This window comes from Ursus americanus, chromosome 8, assembly GCF_024610735.1.
Source record: "Ursus americanus isolate L20-20 chromosome 8, mUrsAme1.1.p, whole genome shotgun sequence".
Classification (NCBI taxonomy): Eukaryota; Metazoa; Chordata; class Mammalia; order Carnivora; family Ursidae; genus Ursus; species Ursus americanus.
The window spans coordinates 69,755,515-69,777,076 of record NC_142134.1 but is presented as its reverse complement, the minus strand read 5'-3'; the positions used below and the strand labels follow the sequence as shown (position 1 = coordinate 69,777,076).

General features: G+C 40.2%; 1 long non-coding RNA gene across 2 annotated transcripts in view; it reads left to right on the top strand.

The window, feature by feature from the left end:
* The window catches only part of LOC148109602 (uncharacterized), a 244,282-nt gene that overhangs the window by 50,483 nt on the left and 172,237 nt on the right, over positions 1 to 21,562 (top strand). For both annotated transcript variants that reach the window (XR_015725581.1, XR_015725580.1), the window contains exons 2-3: positions 16,672 to 16,843; positions 18,058 to 18,178. This is a non-coding gene — a long non-coding RNA (uncharacterized LOC148109602). The remainder of the gene's footprint in view (positions 1 to 16,671; positions 16,844 to 18,057; positions 18,179 to 21,562) is intronic.

The window sequence follows — 21,562 nt, the reverse complement described above, 5'->3', positions numbered from 1 at the left end:
CAAAAAATTGCATGCTTCATAAGATTTAAAATTATAGACTTCTAAAATTAAGAGTAATAACCAATGAGACAAACAGTGCAGGAAAGACAAGTTTCTGTTTTTGCTGATTTTGTGTTCTAACAACTTTGGTTTGTTTCTCGTTTATTAAGCAGCCTCTTACCTAGATTTGTAGGAAATATGTAAAGAATCTTCAACTAATACTAAACATATTATATATACTATGTAGTATAGTATTATATATATATGCTATATATTATATACTATAATTGAAAGTATTTCCAAATAATAGATTTGATATTTATAATTAATATTACCCATGGGTCGTACACTTTGCAGTAATGGAAGTCTAGTTACCTGCTCTGCTTGGCAAACTGCTGGGTCCGTGAAGAAAACCATATTGTTCATAATTTTATTTTATTTATTTTTTTTAGATTTTATTTGAGAAAGAGAGAGAAAGAGAACATAAGTTGAGGGGGGATAGGCAGGGGAGAGGGGGAAGCAGACTCCCCTCTGAGCAGGGAGCCCAAGGTGGGGCTTGATTCCAGGACCCTGAGATCATGACCTGAGCTGAAGGCAGCTGCCAAACCGACTGAGCCACCCAGGCTCCCCCATATTGTTCGTAATTTTAGTTTCAATTTTAGAAAGATGCAGGGACTCCAGTCAGTAATAACCCAAATGATTAGTCAACCTGGCAATATTTTGTCTTCCTGAATCCAGTCAAAGGAAATCAAGAAGGTGGAAAGAATGCAATTTTAAAAAATAAAAAAAAAAAACCCTTGCCATGTTTTCACTTATCTGAGTAAATCTTTGAAATTTTATCCTGAAGAAAATAAGAAAAAGAAGGACAAATAAATTAGATGATATTTTGTTACATATAATTATGTTTTTATTACCATCCATTTGAGCCCCAAACTATCATTATTGAAAACAATTTGGGAGACTCACATAGAAGAAATCTCTCACCAAAATCTACTGGATTTCATTCCATTCTTCCTTTCTTCCTCCCTTTTTTCCTTCCTCTCTCCCTCTGTGCCCCTCTCCCTTCCTTTGTTCCTTCCAGGTTGTCAACTAAGTTATAAAAATTCAAACCTGCGCGATGAGAGTATCTTGGTAAATGGAAATGTTCAGTGTTGGGACCTTTATGACCTAGCTTAGATTTCTCCTCCAACACCACTGTGATCACTTCCTTTCTCCGCCTCTTCCTTCTCTACCTCCTCCTTCCTCTCCCCTGTGTCCTTTTCACAACTTGAGAGTAATATAATTGATGAAAAGAGATCAGCAGACCAAGTTGAAGAATAAAATGTTCCTTAAATGGCAAAGGATTTGCATGTCCCCAGAGGGAGGTACATGTTCTCCAAGTCTCTCAAATTTCCCTTAAGAGAAATACAGTGGCTGGTAAAAACAACCTAGGCAAGAGGGAGCTTCAACTAGTTGTCAGACGTGTGTTGTTCTCAAGGCATTCGAGATCTGCCATCTCCCCCATCTCCCTCCACCCTATCTACATTCTGGCCACGTGGCTTTCTTATCATGAGGTGCAAATGCCTGGTTTACAGCAACCCAACACATTGCTGAGGATTCCGTATAAAACAGTTTCTCAGGAATTACATTCCTAACAGGTCCAAGGTTCATATTGGCAGGTTTATTCACGTACACATGCTTATTTATTTTACATTCTTTGCATTATTATACATTATTTAGACACACACATATATGTGGGCACACACATGAGCACACATGGAGAGAGCACTTTTTATAGGGTTCTAGCTTATTTAACTAAGTGGAGATGAATTTATCAATCATGTACATGTATTACTCTACACGCATATTGGCTAGTATACGTACAAATAATATACATAGAAGGCAAGGATCATTATTAATGACCACAGATATCGGAGTTTTCTTGATAATGTGAATATGTGGATATTTGACTTCTTATCAGATTTTATGAGCTTATTGTTTATTTTACTAAGATAGAACTTGCAACAGGAATAGGAGGAATAACAGTTGTGATTTTTTTCTTACTCATTCTGTATTTGCATTTTGTGCTTGAATTGTATTATCTCCAATTAATAATGTGTTTGAAGGAAATTTTCTCAAGTTACCTTTCTACTTTTTGAGGGTTAGAGTCGCAGACATCACTATTCTTCCCCACCCTATCTGGTTTCCCTCTACGTCTAGATATGTTGAAGGATTTCTTTGTTCCTCTGCAACCTGATTAGGTGTAAACATATGCCATTTCTGGCTTATGATATTGGGCAAAACTGACATGTGTTATTTCTGTAAAAGAGCATTTACATGTTGCTGTGAAACCTCCTGTTCTCTCTTCTTCCCATCCTTGTTGAGCAATTTGGAAAGTCTATATAGAAGTTACAACAATTTCTTTCTAATTATTGCCCAAAAGCTAATCTTCACAGTGCCTTAGGACAATGTAATCTTCAGAAAACAAATCTAAGCAAAATAGCAGGATTGTGAACCTGATTCGATTTCCTGCGGAACACCAAGTTGTGTGGAAGGCACCAAGCTGTGTCCCGCTTACCACAGACCAAACTCCCATCTATCAGTCATAAGTGTTATGGGAGTGGAAACTTTTACATTTATTTATGTATTGATTTATTTATTCTTTGTAGCAAACCAAGTCAAGAGTCAGAATCTCTAAAGCCATTCTGTAGTATAACAAATGGGACAAGGTGTGCTAACAGTTAGGAATATCATGAAGTCTTTATCTTGTAACAAGTTCATTATTATTTCAGGGAGTAGTTACAAATCAGTATTAGAACATGGATGTGGCTTCTTCGACTCTGGGGAAGGAGAAGCATATTCCAAGGGAAAGGGCTCTGGTTCAGTGATTTTAAACTAACTGTGAGCTTCTGTTTCACTGTTGCGGTGTTTAGCTTAAGACAATTTCTTACAGGGAATTGATTCTTACAGGTCCCTCTGGAGGTCCAAAGGCAGACTTCATTGCCTTGATTTTCAGACAAGAATAGTAGCATGCATCAGGAGTGTGGTCAGTGTCTAAAAAGAGATTTTAAAAATTGTGTTTAAAGGCAGTGTACTAACAGAATCAATGTAACAATTCAAGACATTTAAATGGCTTGTTACGATCATTCATCCAGCATTTACTCACAATAGGTTTGATGAGAGTTTATTCCACGTACTCAATGCTAGGTGCTGGGTTGCAAAGACAAACAGGACTTTTTGTTTGTGTGTGTGTGTGTGTGTGTCGTTCTGGAAGGGCTCCTCAACTGGTGGAGAAGACAGAGATTCCATCAGTTATGGAAGACTGAAGAATGCAGTGTGGCAAGAGAAACACAGGGCTCCACATCTTGGAAAGTAGGGAGAGATAAAGAAAAACCTTCCTTGGGGAGATGACTGCCGCTCTGGGAGAGGTTGGCCAGAAACAGAAGAAAGCATTCTAAGACGATGCATTTGAACATGAAAATACCTGGCTCATTCAGAGATTTACAGCTCCTTTTGGCCGAAGTAGATCAGATTGAATTAAGCTCACTAGCAGTCAAGAATGCTAAAAAATGTTAGTCACCATACAGCACATCCCTAGTTTTTGATGTAAAGTTCCATGATTCATTACTTGCGTATGACACCCAGTGCATGGTGACTAACATAATATAATAAAAAAATTATTATAAAAAAATAAAAAATAAAAGATTAAAAAAGAAAAGAATGCTAAAAAATGCCCTCACAAACACAGCCCCCTATTCCCTTCCTCCAGTCTAGTCTAGCATTGTGTAGTGATTACTTGCTGTATATTTTTACTTTCCCACTAGAGTGGGAACAGAGAGGGCTCGTGCATATGTCACCATCTTTGTGCCCTTGATCGTCATGCTTTTAATACATGGCAAATGAGAGATGTCTGAGTCTCATGGAAAGGCTAAAGAATGCACGTCACCTTGCTGAACATGGGTCCGGGGGCCCTATTTCTAGACTGACCGTGCCCCTCACTCCCCTTGCTTTTGGCAAGGCGCAGTGTGAATCCAATCTTTGGTTTCCTCGTGTGTATAGCAAACACATGAGATTAGATGCTCTCTAAGATCCTTGAGACTCAATTTGGATGAGCCCATGATTCTGCCTAATTAGGCTGTAGAGCCTCAGTGAAGTTTCGAAATGAGTGCTGCTTTTATATCCTTTCAGGGCAATTAGCTCAGTGCTTTCTAACATTGGAGTGTCTGCTTGGAAGTCAGGAAGTCTTAGTTGCCAATGCTAGCTCTGCTTAACCTCCATCAACCTTGGCTTTTTCTTTTGTTACGTGAAAAATACAAATTTCCACGATGTAGATTTATTTCAAAGATTAAATGAGGTCATGTACAAAAAGTGCCAAACATATGCCTGGCACTGAGGTGCTGGAAAAGGTTAGCTCTCTTCTCTAGTTTACATGCAGTAATCATTCCGTAGAGACTTGTTCTCCTTTAGGGATTAGCCCAAAGCAAAAGGAGGTGATAAAGTTAGGCAGAAACTCTGTAGTCTTCTCTTGAGCTGTATTTGTCTGAGAGGAGAGCACAGGGAAGGGTGACATTTTCATATTCACACACCCCTTCTTCATTCTCAGGTGTTATCTATTTAACGAAACAAATTCTCTGAGTATCTGCTCCATAAAAGTCATTGCATTCGATTCTTTAGTATAAGAAGCCTGCCTAATACACAGAGAAGGGAAATGAACACAGTTTGCGATGAAGTTTTCTGAAACTCACATCAGGAAATATGACCTGACAAATACCCACATGCTTTGGGGGTTGTTGGGACACACTGTTTGAAATTGATTGTCTTAGAAATGAGGAGAGCATATATAGAAGAGGGTCGTTTTCTTCCCAGGTTCCTGTCACATCCACTTCACCAACTAATTCCTCCTCCTTGGTCAAATATAAGCTCTTTTCTATAGTCATTTCCTCTACTTACTGGGACATGAAATTGTCAGCCACATACAAATGCCTTCAATATCAGAGACAAAGTGATACATGTCTGTGGACCGGTGATGGACATATTCCTACAGGAATTCAGAGACAAAGCAGGTGTTGGCAGTGGGCTCCTCTCTTTCCTTGCTATGCTCTTCCCTAAACCCTTACTACCCAGGGTTCAGGCAACATATGCTTTCTCATAAGCTGGAGTATAACATGGGGCAAGGTCAGAGAAAAATCAGTAAGTAACATTGTAGATCTGAAGTGATGTTGCTTTTACAAATTGTTGCTTTTTACAAGTGTTTGGTTTAAAAGCAAATGCGGTCAAAGAGGTGTTGAATATCTTTCTCCAGGGTTTTCTGGTAGGAAAAAGTATTTCTTGAATGCATATATTTTCTGAATTCTTTGAAGGCGTTTTTTTTTTTAATTTTTTATTTATTCATTTGAGACAGATACAGAGAGAGAAAGAGAGCATGAGCGGGGGGAGAGGCAGAAGGAGAGGGAGAAGCAGGCTCCCCACTGAGCCAGGAGTCCGACGTGGGACTTGATCCTAGGACCCGGGGATCATGACCTGAGACGAAGGCAGACGCTTAACCATCTGAGCCACCCAGGCGCCCCTCTTTGAAGGCCTTCTAATTAAAGTTGGACAGTTGTCCACATGCTACAGCATCCCTCATTTTAGGTTAATCAAATTTTTAAAATTAACTTTTGAAGCTGGTCTGTATTATTTGCTCAAAGGACAAAAAAAGAGGTTAGCAGGTTTAGACAGGCCTATAACATTCACAGCAAATTCAACTTTAGGACTTTTTTGGACCAAAGGTCAAATGGAGACACTGCTTGGTTCCTGCTATGGACTAAATTGTGTTCCACCAAAATTCATATGTTAAAGCCCTGGCCCTCACTGTGATGATATTTGGAGACAGGGGTCTTTGGGAGATGATTAGATTTCGATGAGAGTCACGAGGCTGGGGCTCATAATGGGCTTTGAGCCCTAGTATGAAAATACACCAGAGAGCTTGCATCCCCCCTCTCTCAGCCATGTGAGGACACAGTGAGAAGGCGGCCAGCTGCAACCCAAGGGGAGGGCCCTCACCAGAACCAGAACATGCTGGTGCCCCAAACTCAGATTCCCAGCCTCTAGAATTGTGAGAACATAAATTGCTATTCTTTAAGCCACTTGGGCTCTGGTATTTTGTTATGGCAGCGTGAGCTGACTCATCCAGTCACATCTTGCCTTCATGGCTGTGTTGTGTGTTTCCAATGTGGAGATTGAGCGTGGACTTCTGGTGGAGCTACTTTCCAGGGAGAGGCGTGGCAATTACTGTCATTTTTCAGGCTGCTGCCCTGTTGGTCTGAACAAATGCATGACTCGGCGTGTCATGGGGATGGATGGAAACAGTACGTACTGTCATGGGGATGTGTCATGGGGATGGATGGAAACAGTACGTTCTTCCTGTGGCTGGGGTAAGATGGTGCACTCAAGAGTGGTCTTGAGCCACTGCTGAGAAACTGGCCCAGGACTCAGCAGACTCCACGGAAAGAAGGTATTGATTTCTTACAGTTCATGGACAGATCGAGGCATTTGTTTGTCTCCCGCCTCTCCACCCCAAACCTCAGTCTCTAAACTAGAGCAAATGAGGGGCGCTGAGAGGCTCAGCCAGTTAAGCATCTGCTTTCACCTCAGGTCATGATCTCAGGGTCCTGGGATGGAGCAGGCATCGGGCTCCCTGCTTAGTGGGGAGTCTGCTTCTCCCTCTGCATCTGCCCCTCTCCCTGCTCATGTCCCCCCCCCAAAGAAGTAAATAAAATCTTTTTTAAAAAGTAAACTAAAACAAATGATAGAGAAACAAAAGCAACTGAGGTTTATTCAGGGTCTGTATTGTTCCAGGTGCTTGTTAAAGACACATTCTGCAGACGCCGTCAAACCCTCTGGTAACCCCCGTCGGTTTAGAGTTGTGTAGGGTGAAACTTGTGGAGAGAGAGGTTGGCTGAATAGGCCAGGATTACACATGGTGAGTGCGACGGGGCCAGGGCTTCACTCCAGGAGCAGCTGACGTTTCTGTCCTGCCTGCGTGCTCTCAGCAGCAGGACAGGTCTCACCGTTATTTTCTTTCACCGAGATAAGAAGAGATCTTCTGTCCACTGGAAACACACAGTCTACTAGGAAGGCCGTGGTGCTGAAGGCAGAATGCGTGTCGGGGGAGGACAGCAAAAATTCCCGCCCTCACCTCAGCTGTTGGCTCTGCCTTTCCTGTGATTGGAAAGGAAATGGGCTTTGTAACAATCCTAGAGACTGAGCAGCCAGGATTTGCTGTTCCATGGAACAGACCCTCCTCTCCTGTGTCCTTGGAAATTACTCCATGCACAAAGTTGTAAGAAGTTTAGTTCACAGAAAATATTTTATGTGCTCAGTTCAAATATTGGCTGGGCACATGAGACGCTGACATTAAGATGTAAAAAGCAAAAGCTGACAGAGAGAAATTGAGCAATTCCTCATTAGAATGAGTAATTTCCAGCGCATCTCTCTCAGTAATTGATAAACATAGATCATTCAATCAACACAATGAACAAGTCTTATCTGAAGGATGTACATATGGTCCTGCATTAGAGAATCAGGATGCATATTCTTCACACAGATTATTTACCATAATTAATCGTGCACTAGACTGCAAAGCAAATCTCAGTAAATTTCAAAGGCTTAGAAATATTCAGACCATGTTGCACTGACTACGAAGCAGGTGAGTTAGAAATCAGCAACAAGAAGATAGCATAACCCCATTCATTTAGGCAATTGAAAAAAAATCTATGTAATTAATAGAAATATCCTTTTAGGTATTTTATATTCCATAGAACTTAATCATAAGGAAAATACTACATATCCAAACTTGTATTTTGAGAATTACATGAAGAGAAATATATAGAACTAAAATAGAAAAAAACCCCATAAAATTTAATGAGTTAAGTGTCCAACCAAATAAGTTAGGAAACGAAATACAAAAAGAAGTCCAAGAAAATAGAAGAAATGAATAAAAATAGAAGAAATTAATGAAATAGGAAAAATATACAATAGTGAGAAAGTCAAAAGTTCTCTCTGAAGTAATTAATGAAAGAGTAAAACCTTGGCAATAGCCAGGGCACTGGGTGGCGTAGTCAGTTATGTGTCCAACTCTTGATTTCAGTTCAGGTCCTCCTGATCTCAGGGTCCTGAGCTCGAGTCCCATTTAGGGCTCCCCACTCAGCATGGAGTCTGGTTGAGGTTCTCTCTCTACCTCTGCTCCTCCCCCTGCTTGCCCTCTCTCTCTCTCCCCCTGCCTCTCTCTCAAAATAAATAAATAAAATAAATAAATAAATAAATAAATAAATAAATAAAATCTTTACCCCCCCAAAAAAAACCTTGGCAATAGTCAATCTAGAAGAAAATAAAGAAGGGGCCCAAATAGATAATATTTAGAATGAATAAAGGGGACTCACCATAAATAGAATCAATATTTAAATGATGAAAATACAACTAATTATTTTGAATTATGGATTATTTTTTAAATTATTTTTCTAATTTTCTTGTTAAAGCACAAGAATCCATGAAATAGCGGAAGAAGCCACTATCATCTAATCCCTCAGGCAGAGTCAAGAAACCTTTCAGAATGAGACCTTTACGAGTGGGACCGAAGGTAGGGGAAAGTCTGCAGGGGAATGCTTAGGAACATAGAAAATGAAGGGCGTCTGGGTGGCTCAGTTGTTAAGCGTCTGCCTTGGGCTCAGGGTGTGATCCCAGAGTCCTGGGATGGAGCCCTGCATAGGGCTCCCTGCTTTGCTGGGAGCCTGCTTCTTCCTCTCCCACTCCCCCTGCTTGTGTTCCCTCTCTCGCTGGCTGTCTCTCTCTCTCTCTGTCAAATAAATAAATAAAATCTTAAAAAAAAAAAAGAAAAAAAAATGGAAGGGAGTCCAAAATATGTACATATATATATACACACATGTATGTATATATATGTATATATTGAGTTGTCCACATTTGCACTGAAACTCTTGTGTTTCTAATTTCTTTGATCTGAATTTTGCCAGTCACTACCCTTTCCTGCCGATGCTTTTTATCAAAGTCAGTGCTGGCTTTCTAATTGCCTGTCTAATGACCTATTTTTTGTTTGGACTTTTGTGCAGCATTTGTCACTCTTAACCTCCCCCCTCAACCCTCCTCTTTCCCTTCCTCCTCCTCCTCCTCTTCAGGAATCCCTATCTTCTCTTAAATTTCAAAACTTCACCATTTACTCAGACTTAACATGTCCTATTACTGTCCTTTTAACGATCCTCCTTTTCTGATGCATTTATACTCATTTGAAGAGGTAGCAACATTCTCTCAGTCTTCTACAGACTTTTATGACTTCCTCAACAAATCTTTATCCATCACCCAACACTTCCTCTTACTTTAAAAATAACTTCCAGGGGCGCCTGGGTGCCTCAGTTGTTAAGCATCTGCCTTCGGCTCAGGGCCTGATCCCGGCGTTATGGGATCGAGCCCCACGTCAGGCTCTTCCACTGGGAGCCTGCTTCTTCCTCTCCCACTCCCCCTGCTTGTGTTCCCTCTCTCGCTGGCTGTCTCTCTCTGTCAAATAAATAAATCAAATCTTAAAAAAAAAATAAAATAAAAATTGCATAAAATGATCATAAGGTTTAAAAAAAATAAAATAAACATAACTTCCATGTTTGTCTCCTCTTCTCTACTGCCATTGCTTCTCCCTTTATTCCAGCATCATAGACTCAAATGCTTTTCAAGCTGCCTTTTTGAGTATTTCCAGATATGGTTACCCTTCCACGTAGAACTTAACTAAAATAAAAACTCAATTTCCCAGTGGTTTATTTCTCTTCTTGGGATTGCTCTGAGGTCTTCTCTCCACTGTTTACTTTTTCCAGGGCTGCCATTTTGTTTGACTTCAAACCTTGACTTATTCTCATCTCTCCTCCTTTGGTGCTGTGGAGTAGTTTTATGTTCTTCCTCCATAGGTTTGATGGATGGAGGAGCTTCCCAGCCAAGTACTAATGGGTGATGTCTTCCCTAAAAAACGACAGAACACACACTTTCTCCATTGTACTTTCTTATTTGCCAGCTCTTTGGAATGGTGGTCTTCTTTCTGTCACCTGAAATGTTCTTGAAATTTCATTTTTAGTAACTGTTCCTTTCTTTCTTGACAAGTAACAAAAGTCTTTCCAAGTTACAGGTTTCCATCTGGTCTAGCCCTAGTTATCTCTGTAGTCTCCCTTAACTTCTGTTCTGCTCACTCAATTCAAGTCATATACACTGTTCTTTTGACTTGCCAGGCACAAACCACCAAGAATCTTTGAACTGACTGCTCCCTCTTCCCTCAGTTGTCCACAGGAATCACACCTCTTCTTAAGAATCTTTAATCGAATGTCATTTTCATGCTGAAAATCAGCATCATCCCACTGCTCCATGCCTATTATTTTAAAATATAGTGTGTTAGTAGAACATTTGAGGTACAGCAAGGGCAACAGATCAGGAAACAACTGTTATTAAAAATACAGTTCATGGGGCGTGTGGGTGGCTCAGTCTGTTATGCATCAGACTCTTGGTTTCCGCTCAGGTCATGATCTTAGGGTTGTGAGATCCAGCCCTGTGTGGGGCTTTGTGCTCAGCATGGAGTCTGCTTGAGGATTCTGTCTCTCCCTCTGCCTTTCCCCGGTCTCACCCTCCTTCTCTCTCTCAAATAAATAAACCTTTAAAAAATTATAGTTCATTATTCACAGTTCCCAAGGGGAGGGGACATGCCACACTGGGGGGGGGGGGCAGGCAAGGCAGGCATCAGGATCAATTACTAGGCAGAGGGAGGGGGAAACAGTGGGCAAGAGCCTTTATTGTGGCTTCTGAGGGAAGGGGTGGACGAGACAAGGCAAGGAAGTTTAGGATTGGCTACTTTGAGTAATTTCAGCAGGCTCTGGGACATAGGTACTGTCCTTCATTGTCTGGCAGCTGGCCCTGGGGTTATTAGGGCAGGTGGATAGTGGCCTGTTGTGTGGGAGCCCAATAAAGGAAGTGGTTAAGGTGCGGACAGGATTAGTTGATTTGTATTTGAAAAGCATACCCTTGGGAGGAGTCTTCCTCCCAAGGAGATGTAGACACCAAGGCGGGGTGACTCAGCCATATTATTGGGTTGTCCAGAACAAGCCATGCCCAGCATAGACAAGGAGGGCAGATTATAACATCTTTATTATTAGGTTTTACAGCATCAAATTTACAAAAGCTAGTAATATTGTTAATACATTTTTACTCCTAATTCCTCTTACTCTAGTTTTTTCTATAGTATTTTATTATCTTCTAACATACCATACTCTATACTCATTATGTGTATTGTTTATTACCTGTCTTTCTTCTTTAGACCATAGCTTTGTGAGGATAAGTGATCTTTTTTTCTGTTTTCTTAACTGATATTCTCAGAACCTAGAACAATAGCTAGCATGTATATGTGGTCAGTAACTATTTATTGGGTAAACACCTTTAACTCTATAATCTATAAACTGTTAGCATTATGTCCCATGTCCCAACCAAGATTCTGAGATGCTCTTCTCTGGCTAAAGGTCTCTCTGATTGTTCATGAAGATGGACTGGATAGCCTGGACTCTGAAACAAAATCGAACTGCTTGAGAGATCTTAGTCTTAGTCTATTTAATACTCTGGTTTTTTTTTTTTTTATGTTAAAGATTACCTGGATAGAGTATATGGAAAAATATATTGAATATTCTAAACCCAAGGTCTCACAAGCAGCCTTCTTTGTTAATGAATGCCAGTGTTTCTTTACCTGTGATCTTCAGGTTATTGTCAGTTCAGATTTAGAAGCGGTGTGTCTGTGCCCACATCTACTGAATGTGGATGTGTGTGTCACAGCTGGAAGGACAAGAGAGGAGGAGAGGACACACACACTTCTGCAGACGTGCCAGGACTATAAGGCTCAGGATTCTACTTATGGCGACCTTCTATGTCTTCTTTTCTAGTTAATTTCAATTTTCTTTAATGTATTTTGAAGAGTGATTAACATGGAAACTATTAAAAACCTCAAGAGCATGATAGTTTAAATTCTCCACTTAGAGCCTCTAACAAAGGGTGCCTTACAGATACTCAGCTTCCTAGTCTTTGCTTAGACGGGCACATCATGTTTACCTTATTTTATACAATGAAAAGAAAAGACTTGTGTTGTCAGTGTAGATGTTTATCGTCTATGTTGACTTGTCTTGATCACTTGCAAACTCAGTGTTGGGTTTGGATTTCTAAGGGAAAATATCAAATTTGATACCTCAATAAAATTATGTCCCCTTGGAAAAATTTCCTGAATTTAAACATATTTCTTATTTTATGCTTAAGAAAAAAGAAAGCTTCCACTTTTATGACAGAATGAGAATAATATTTTAAATATCTCATGTGACAGGAATCATACTTATAACAAATGTTGTCAAAACATTATGGAGATCAGTCTATGCCAGGGTTTCCTTTCCTTTTTTTTTTTTTTTTTAAACCACCTGCTTTATTAAGAAAAATTGAGAACTGCACACTGAGACAAAAATTACAAAAACACACTTGGTATGGTTGGAACTAGAGGCTTTGTCTTTTGTTGTTACAATATACTACAAAGATGGAGTGTCTGGAGAATTGAAATCCATTTTGTTTTTTCACTGCCATGCATAACATGTTGAGATTCAACAATTGCCAGTTGGACCTCTTCCTATGCTGTCTATATTTGCACAATATGCCTTCTGCTAGTCATGATAACGAATGATAAAAAAACTACACCAGTTGGTGGCAATGTTGTTTTCACAGTAATGGTCACTTAGTTAAAATCACAAAGCTATGCTTATTTCCCCCTTATTAACTCTGTTATTTTGAGTTTCTAACTTGTGCTACAGGTTATTTCTGGCTTGAAACTGAAGCCAGGTTTTCTATAACCTCCAAGTATTCATCTTGTTATCTTTAAATCTTTTTCATTACTGAAGGCAAACTAAATGTGAAGTAATAAATAGCAGGATTGTGTGGGCTGAAAAAGCAAATTCTGAAGACCACAGGAAACTATGTCAGACATTGCCTTGCCTCATCAAGAAATTATACATACGTGCAGTGGAAAGCAATTTCGGATCCTGGTTCTCAAATGCCTTTCATCTGGTATTCTGTTTTAGAACTTATTACTTAATAGGCAGAATATGTGATATTTAGTGAAAACTTCCCTGAACATCAATTTTTATCCAACTAAAATCAGAAAACCTTCCAAGATAAGCAATTGATAAAGTTGAACTGTCTAAATTTATTTCTTGCATAGAATGGACAGATGGGATACAAGAATACATCTGGCGGTTGGAAATTGAGCACATACATTCATTGGCCTAAACTTGTGCTAGAATTCTTTACCCTCTGGCTCCAGTCTTCTGCTTGTGAAAGAAATCTTTCCAAATCACATCCAATTTGAATTAATATTTCTACCTCAACTGTTACCAACTTCTAAAATGCCTTGTTTATATCTCTACTGTGGTACTTACCGCAACTTGATTTACATAGATTATTTGTATACATATGTTAGTCCCATTTGACGCCAATTTAATTCAACCGAGTTTACTGGCCAACAACCACATACCAGCCACACTGCTGGACGTCAGGATTGTGAACTTCGCAAACTCACTGGCTTTGCCTTGTTCATTTGTGTATCCGTCATTGTTCCTACTCTCATGAGACATCCGTACGTGTTTGTTGACTTTGATGAGATTGGAGGCTTCATCTTTAAAGGACGATGCTGGTGTCCCTGCTTCTTGATTAAATGCGAGTGTATAAAACCTAGTGTCAAGAACCAAATAGATGAGCTGATGAAAAGAGAATGGACGGAGACTCAAGCACCAGGGATAAAGCAGATGGAGGAACCGCAAAATGCAGCAGGTGGGTTTAGCAGGAAAGATACAGAGTGGGGAAAATAATAATAGTAATAACAGTAACAGCAACAACCACCACCACATTTATTGAGCTACGTGCTTTCTATGAATTAACTCATTTAATCGTCCCAACAGCTTCCAAGGTGGGCCTTACTATCATTATCCCCCTTTTACAGATGAGGAACCTTGTAGGTGTTGTTGTTCGCTTCCTACTTGAGTTGTTTCCTATTTCGTCCTTTCTATGTATCTATTTGGTTTAGATATTCACCTTTCCCAACATAGACCAAATACCTCCCTGAAAATCGATGCCATCCCAAGCCCTGGGAGAGGTCTCCATTGGTTTAACAATAGCTCCATCCCTTGCCCATGATTTGTTCAGGAATTCAGGCCTAAGATGTTAAGCCCATGACCTGGCCTGGCCACAGGAACTGGTTTAGGAAAAGGCAGGTGACCCCCCCTTTCGGCTGAAAAGACTTGCTGGACACTCCTAGGGAAAAAGATCCTTCTCACTCTGAAAAGAGATATCCTGAAGCAAATTTCCTCTCAATTTAACAGTGAGCAGATATAAAGTCAGAAACTGCTGCAGACGTTTTGCCACCATGATGCGACCAAGGAGGACTTCCAGTGTGAAGAGCCAGTGCATTTGCTCTCTTGAAATGTCAAGCCGGGTCGGTTTTTTTGTTTTGATTTGTTAGTTGCTGCTGAAAACATCCTGTTTGACACAAACCCGAGGCACAGAAGAGGTTAAGTGATTTTCCCAAAGTCATGCATATGGTAAATAAAAGAACCATCGTCAAAGTCAGGTCCATGTGACCAGTTCTAAGCCCTTTTCTGCATTACCTCCCTGTGGCAGTCTGGGGAAATTCTCCGTGAATTTCTACTTTTGCTGAGCTAGTTTGTATTTCCTTCATAGGTTTCAGTTTTCTGTCACTATTTTGGACAACTTTCCCCAGCGCTGAAGTTCTTTTGTAGACCTTTTATTGGCCCAATATCTCTAGTCAGTTCCCTCTTCCCACCCTCAGTGACTGGAGCCACTTTCTTGAACCCTTGCCTAAGGAGTGCAAAGCTGTTTCAACTCAGATGAATCTCTCAGAAATTGCAGTAGTACACCCATCTGTGCAGCTCTCTCTGTGCGGATATTCCGTGGTCCCATGGATTCAGCAACTCAGCCTTCTAAGAAATTCAGCCTTGATCTGGCTAAGTGTTCATTCTTCCTCACGACATTGTGATTTGGGCTGCTGCCCTCATTCCTCTTAGTCGTGATATGCCAGAGCCCAGGATCTCCTTTTGTGTTTCAACCCAGCCTTAAGGTTCTATGCTTTGCAATTAAAGTAGAATGTGGCCGGGACTGTACATTTGTTTTGAGCAAAGATGACCTGTGTATACCACTAGCTTGTATACAAGGCACTGTGTGATTAAAGAACTATAAGTGATGTCTAAAAAGATACAATTGGTGTAAGACCTGGATTAATTCAAAACTCATTGACAGGAAGAAGAAAAGACAAGAGAGAGAAGTTATTACAATGGAAAGGAATATTGTATCTTGTTTTTAACAAGCCTCTGCAAACCCACAATAGTTAATGCTCTCCCTCTGCCCTACCTTCTAACTCTACCTCCTAAAGGTTTGTGCTGGCTTCTTTTAAGATTTGGAGTTCTTGCCTGGTGAATGTGAAAAATGGAGACACAAATAGCTGGTGTATTGAATTGCCCCAAGGACATAATGAAGTTATCTTGGCAGATGAATCAAATGATAGTTCTTAAGCAAAAATCAGGAAAATAATTTAATGTTTACGTTGTATTGCCAAGAGTCACATCTTTTAAAATTTCAAAGGAGCAACTAACCGCCTGGAAACCTTGATAAATGTATGTTGACATCCCAGAAAAGAGTGGCTATTCAATTACTTCCATACTCTATCAGCTGAACCAGGAGATGAAAAGCATATGGTTGGAAAATGCCCCCGAGTTCATGAGGCCTTTGCCTGTTTCTAAAATATTTGATATTAATATCCTTTTTGAGTTGGTTGCAAAGTATTTCCTTTCAACAAAGAAATTTGGAAGAAGATTAGCCCAAGTTAGGAGTCCATTCAAATCACATACACAAATGTACTTATTTATACCTTCATTCCTTCCTTCCTTCATTCCATCAGTCAGTTCATCATAAACCTTGAAAATATTTTCGGAGCAGTCACTTTACCATAGACTCTGTGCTAGACTCCAAGACTACCAAAATGCAGGAGAAAAGAGGTTCATTAAAGAAACTCACAGTGTATTGGGGTATGGAGGAAGGGAGTGGGATCCTACGAATACCTAGCTGACTCGTTGTGACTGATATGTGCCCTCCCAGAGGCTGGGAAGATGAGGTAGGAACAAGGATAAGCTAAGCTCTCCCAGGAAGAAGACACCAAGAAAATGACACATGGGCAGGCACATAAAGGAAGAGTATGCTTTGCCAGACAGAGAAGGAGGGACAAAATTAGAGGATGGAACAAAGAGGTGTGGATGCATGAAGCAGCATGTAGGGCTTCTTGACATAGACTCACTGAGCCGTAGAGGGAGGGAGAACGTAGGAGACTGGAAAGATCAGTGGAGCCAGATTACAAGGGCCATAGTTTCAGACATTTCACTTTTATACTCCAACTGAGTCACTGAAAGATTTTGTTTTAGTGAATGGTTCTTTTGACAATTTACTTGACAGTAGGATAGCGGATACAGAGGAGAAGGTGGCTGTGTGTTTGTCATAACTAGAGTGAGCATGTGACTTTGTCTGACAAGAGCTACCTGTCAGGTAAAGTGGCCCATTTCTTCTTTCTGAAGAGCGTTCTTTCTACTATTTTTCATGTATATGATGCAGGTGGGAAGATCGCACCGTCTGGATCTGGGGGAGAGCATGAGACCCAGGCCTGGCCAACGTTACACAACCAGGGACCCAGATGGTCCGTGTGAGCTAGAGCAAATCATCCAGCTACCGTGTGTCGGCGTGCTCCAGTGAGAAAGGGGAACATTCCATGCAATTTGTTTTGAAGGTAAAAGAAGGTATAAAATAAAAACAGCAAAGTGATGAGTACATAGTGGGTCTGCCATAGATATTGGTTGAATTTCATTCCCTTGCTCCATAAGGAGCAAATGATATCATGTATATGGAATGCTTTTATACAGAGATAATCAGATGTTAAAGTTTTTTCTGGATCGGATCACAGTACCAAAAGGAGAAGAGGGGAGTGTAGAGGTGATCTGAATCAATGTCACCTTTTTGATTAGCGTATTCATTTATACCTTAATACATTCCAAAGATAAAATTGCATCATTTGTAAAGGAACTGATGCCCTGAGGGAACACGGTCTCAAGTCAACGTGGTTTTCTGGTCAGAGAACAATACAACGAACTGCCTCCTCTTCACCCAGCCCACTGTGCTCTCGCTTACATGTTCCTCTTACAGATGAAGTTGTTATGGTGATGTATTTAGAGAAAGTAATTTAGAGAAACCCTTAGAAAACCAAGCAAGGTTAGGTTTCACTTTTATTATTTTCTGATTGAGAACATTTGGAGTGTGTGTATCGTATGTCTACATGTATACGTACATATATAATATCAAAATATCTTACATCCAAACTGGTTATGGTACCTCCAAAATTTAACTACCCCTGGTTGAAGATACTCTTGATGCATGGAGGAATAAGGGTAGTAATCAGTATACATTGAGCAATGACAGCAAGCCATGCATTTAATACCTATAAATGAAATAGTACAGCCATTCCCATTTTACAGATGAAAAGATTGAAGCACAGAGAGCCTAACACACTGGTCTAAGTTTGCAGAGCTTTTTACTAGTAAAGCTCAGATTTGAATCCATGTGGTCTGACTGCAGACCTGTTCTTCACTTTTAATCTAAAGAAAACAAAAAAGAGCACCCATCTGTCAAAATCGGCTGGGATGTTGATTCTAAGATAATTCTGTAGCTAAAATCCCATGTATCATAGGAATCAAATCTCACAGAAGTTTCCCTGGCAACCCTTAAGCTGACCTCTACAAGTGCCAAGGTCCTTCCTGAAACTGTTTAGTAACGTTTGAGCCCGAAGGGGAATGGGCAGGCTGAGTTGGCCTTGCTCTCTACTTAAATTTACAGGTGACCTTGAACTCGCATGGGGATGGCTGAGGAGGGATTTGCCCCTTCGACCCAAAGCTGAAAGCCCACCTCCTCATTCTTTTCCTTTCCTCTTTTGTTCCCACCCCCGTCAAGCCTCATCTGTCCGCAGACTATCGATCAGACACACTGTCAGGCAGGTGGGCGGCATGGGAAGCTGTTTGGAAGGTGGTGGAGAAAAGATAAAGCAGAAAGCGTTGGAAGATGTTCAGCCCAGGTAAGAATTGCTTGGCTATAATGAAGGAATACTTTAGGAGATGAAAAGATGGGAATTTGAAATTTTATGATGAACACCAACCTTCCCTTGCTTGTATGTTGGAGAGAAAGGGACAGACAGTGGACTCTTTTCTCCATATTAATCACCAGTAGTGACCCTTCACTCCATGTGAAAGGAGCAAATTGATTCTAAGAAGGAAGAGAAGATCTAGGCCTTCAAGATAACCTTTTCTGAATGGAGGCTAATAAGTCCTTTGGACATTCCAGATTATGTTAGATTTTCTGAGACATCATCTCGGCAGCAGTGACCTGGGAACCACACAGAGAGGAATTTTGTATTCAACAGGAGCCTGTATTAGATCCATTTAATATAAAACCAAAGGCTCACACCTATCCCTAGGACATAATGGAAAATCAGCCTCTAACAGTGTAGTGTGCCACATTCCTGACAATTTTACAGTCAAAAAATGTGTATGTAATTCTTCCAAGAATCATTTTTGTGTCTGCTATTCATTCATTTTAAATGTCTTTTCTATTCCCTTGGTAAGGAGTGAATGTTCTTCTTTGTGCCTCCACCGGCTGTTTTGTCTAATCAGCTTTCTTGGACAAGTGGACAGAAAACATTTGTTGAATGGCCTGTGATAAAAGCTGTCAGGAGTGGTTGAGAATGCTTTTCTTGCTTACTTTATGCAGCCGTGGAGGAAATTAGATATGCATGTCATACTGAGGGCATCTCATTTTGAGACTTAGCTGGTGCTTTTGAAACAATACTAATTTTCCAATTAGAGTCCATGTAGACCATGGAGCTCCTTATGAATGGAAATCAAGCCTGAATTGCATTTAGATGAATTCCTTGAAGCAGGATTAACAATACTCAGGGTGAAGGAAACTGTTGCTGGCTGTAGTCTTTTATAGATTGTTAGAGCCAGAATTTAAAGATCATTTAACCAAATTCCTAACTTTATAAAGAGCGATGAGACACAGAGAAGGAAATGGTTTCCCTAGTATTGGCTCCCCACTCAGTGCTCATGCCCATCCCTAGGTGGAGCTGTGGTTAGATTCTTACATATCCTTCCCTTTTGGAGTTGACGTCGGGAATCATTTGATATCCTTGTTTATCAATTTACATTAGTGGCACCACATTTATTTGCTATTTTGTATTTGCAGTTGCAGTGGGGTTATTAGCTTGTTACTTCCATTTCCATTTTTTTTTTTCTTTTAGTGACTCTCTTCCCACCTTACAAGAATGCATATATCCTAGAATTGGTGAACTGGAAATAGGATGAAAAGTTTACTTTTATACCATCTGTATGTTCTTGATTGGCCTAGAGACTGGGATATTTTATTGCAATTGCATCATTTTTCTTTTCCCAGAATACATCAGAATGGTCATGCTTTGTATGTGTCTCTAAATAATTCGAGGGCTAAAAGGTCACATAGGAATTATCTAAGCCTCCGCCTGCAGTATTTTACAATGAAGAAATTTAGACTCAGGTCACTTAAATCAGGAGTCACAAATGCAAATATTTACATGATATAGGCAAAGATCCTGCCCTAAGACAGTAGGACTAAACTACTCACATTTCAACCAAACTTAGCCGATTTCACATTAATTTCAGAAAACTGAGGAGTCCAAACATTAGGCTACTATGGTAAGGCACTGTACATAAAAGGCTTCCCAGTTTTGACTTTGATTTACATCCAGTGTCTGATACATAAGCCACTACTTGGAAGCAAGGATTAAGACCCTACTCTTCTAAATCTAAGCGCCAGGCTCTTCCCACTACACTGTATGACTTTTCCCCATCTTCGACCTATCCAGCTGCTCCTTTAGTTTAATCACATCATCTGCATTGGTGAGGGTAAATTACACTGAAAAGTTTTTGTTGGCAGTAGCAGCAGTCGGGCGATAATAAAAAGTATTTTGAGGAATTCTCTTGACTTTTTACCTCACGAGTGTGTGCGTGTGTGTATGTGTCCTGTGCATATCTATGTGTGTGTCTGTGTGTGTATATATGCGTGTGTGTTTACGTGCGTGCATGTGTGTGAGTGTGTGTGTGTGTTGTCATCTTGGCTCATGAACTGGATTTCTCTTCTCTGTATGCTGCTCAGTTGTGTGGGCACAGCTTTAAATGCTGCCATAGTTTCTGTGTCCAAGCTTTGAAATGGTTCGTTTCCCAATCCATTATAGAGCATTCCCTATTTATCACGACCTGCATAAATCAAAAGCTAAACACATGCTCTTAGATACCATAGATTGGCTTTCTTTAATACCATAGATTGGCTGAAGGATATTAGCAGAAGGGGCAGACTCTAGACATTGATAGAAGCAATCTGTCAGTATTTTCCCCTGATTTCTCACCAATGCCTCATTTTAAATTTCTAGATTCTTCCTTAGTATGCACCAATGAATGTTTGGCAGCTTATTTGTGCTGTTTTTTTTAAAGAACAAGGGGTTAGTTTTAATGTAATTTAATGACTTCCTCCCTAATTTTAGTGAAAGATACTGTAATGGGAAGGAACCAGGATGTAACAAAGATACACCATGCTTTTTTCTTGTATGAGAAAAGCTTTTCCCAGTACTTTCCCCAGAAACCAATCTTTAATCTCCAAGCATTCCAGAGAAAGCATCAAAGCCCAAAGAAGAAAGTGTTTATATACTGGGCACTTGCAGAAGGAATTTGTGAGCCTTGAAACTCAATAAGGGGAGAAGAAAATAGCTTCATCTCTGCAGATACACATTCACCATATTCTCCTTAGAAGATTCATTGGTGGTCAAGCAAAACCTATATATATGTGTGTTATAATGTTCAATATAATTGTTTTAGCACAGTCAAATAATAGGGTTCCCCCCCCGCAAACTTGAGCTATAAGTAAATAAACCTTATTCAAATTCTGGTCGTGAAAAGTGCCAGTTATATAAACTAACAGAGTATTGTTTGTATGAAAAGTACTGCGTGTGGCTTGTTGGTGCCCAGACCAAAATGGCGTTCCCTCAGCATGTCCTCCTATACCAGGCCCCACCTGCTCCTAGAAAGGAAAGGAGGGAGGATGTGCCAGGTTACACTGATGTAACACACTGCCCACAATAAAGTTGTATTTGCAGACACAATAAAGTTGTATTTGCCCACAATAAAGTGTGTATTGCAGACACACAGCCACTCCTTCTTCTACTTTCTACCAAGGATCAACAATAACTTGATAACTTGACTTTTTATAGTGTATCACTTTTTACAGAGCTCCTTCATATCCATCACGATAGCCTTTCCTACCAACCACCATGTAGGTGGAATTAACTTTACCTGACAATTGAAAAGAGAAGAAATGACAACAATGATCACAGTGTCCTGAAAAATCAAAGTCAGAACTATGTTCCTTGTTTTCT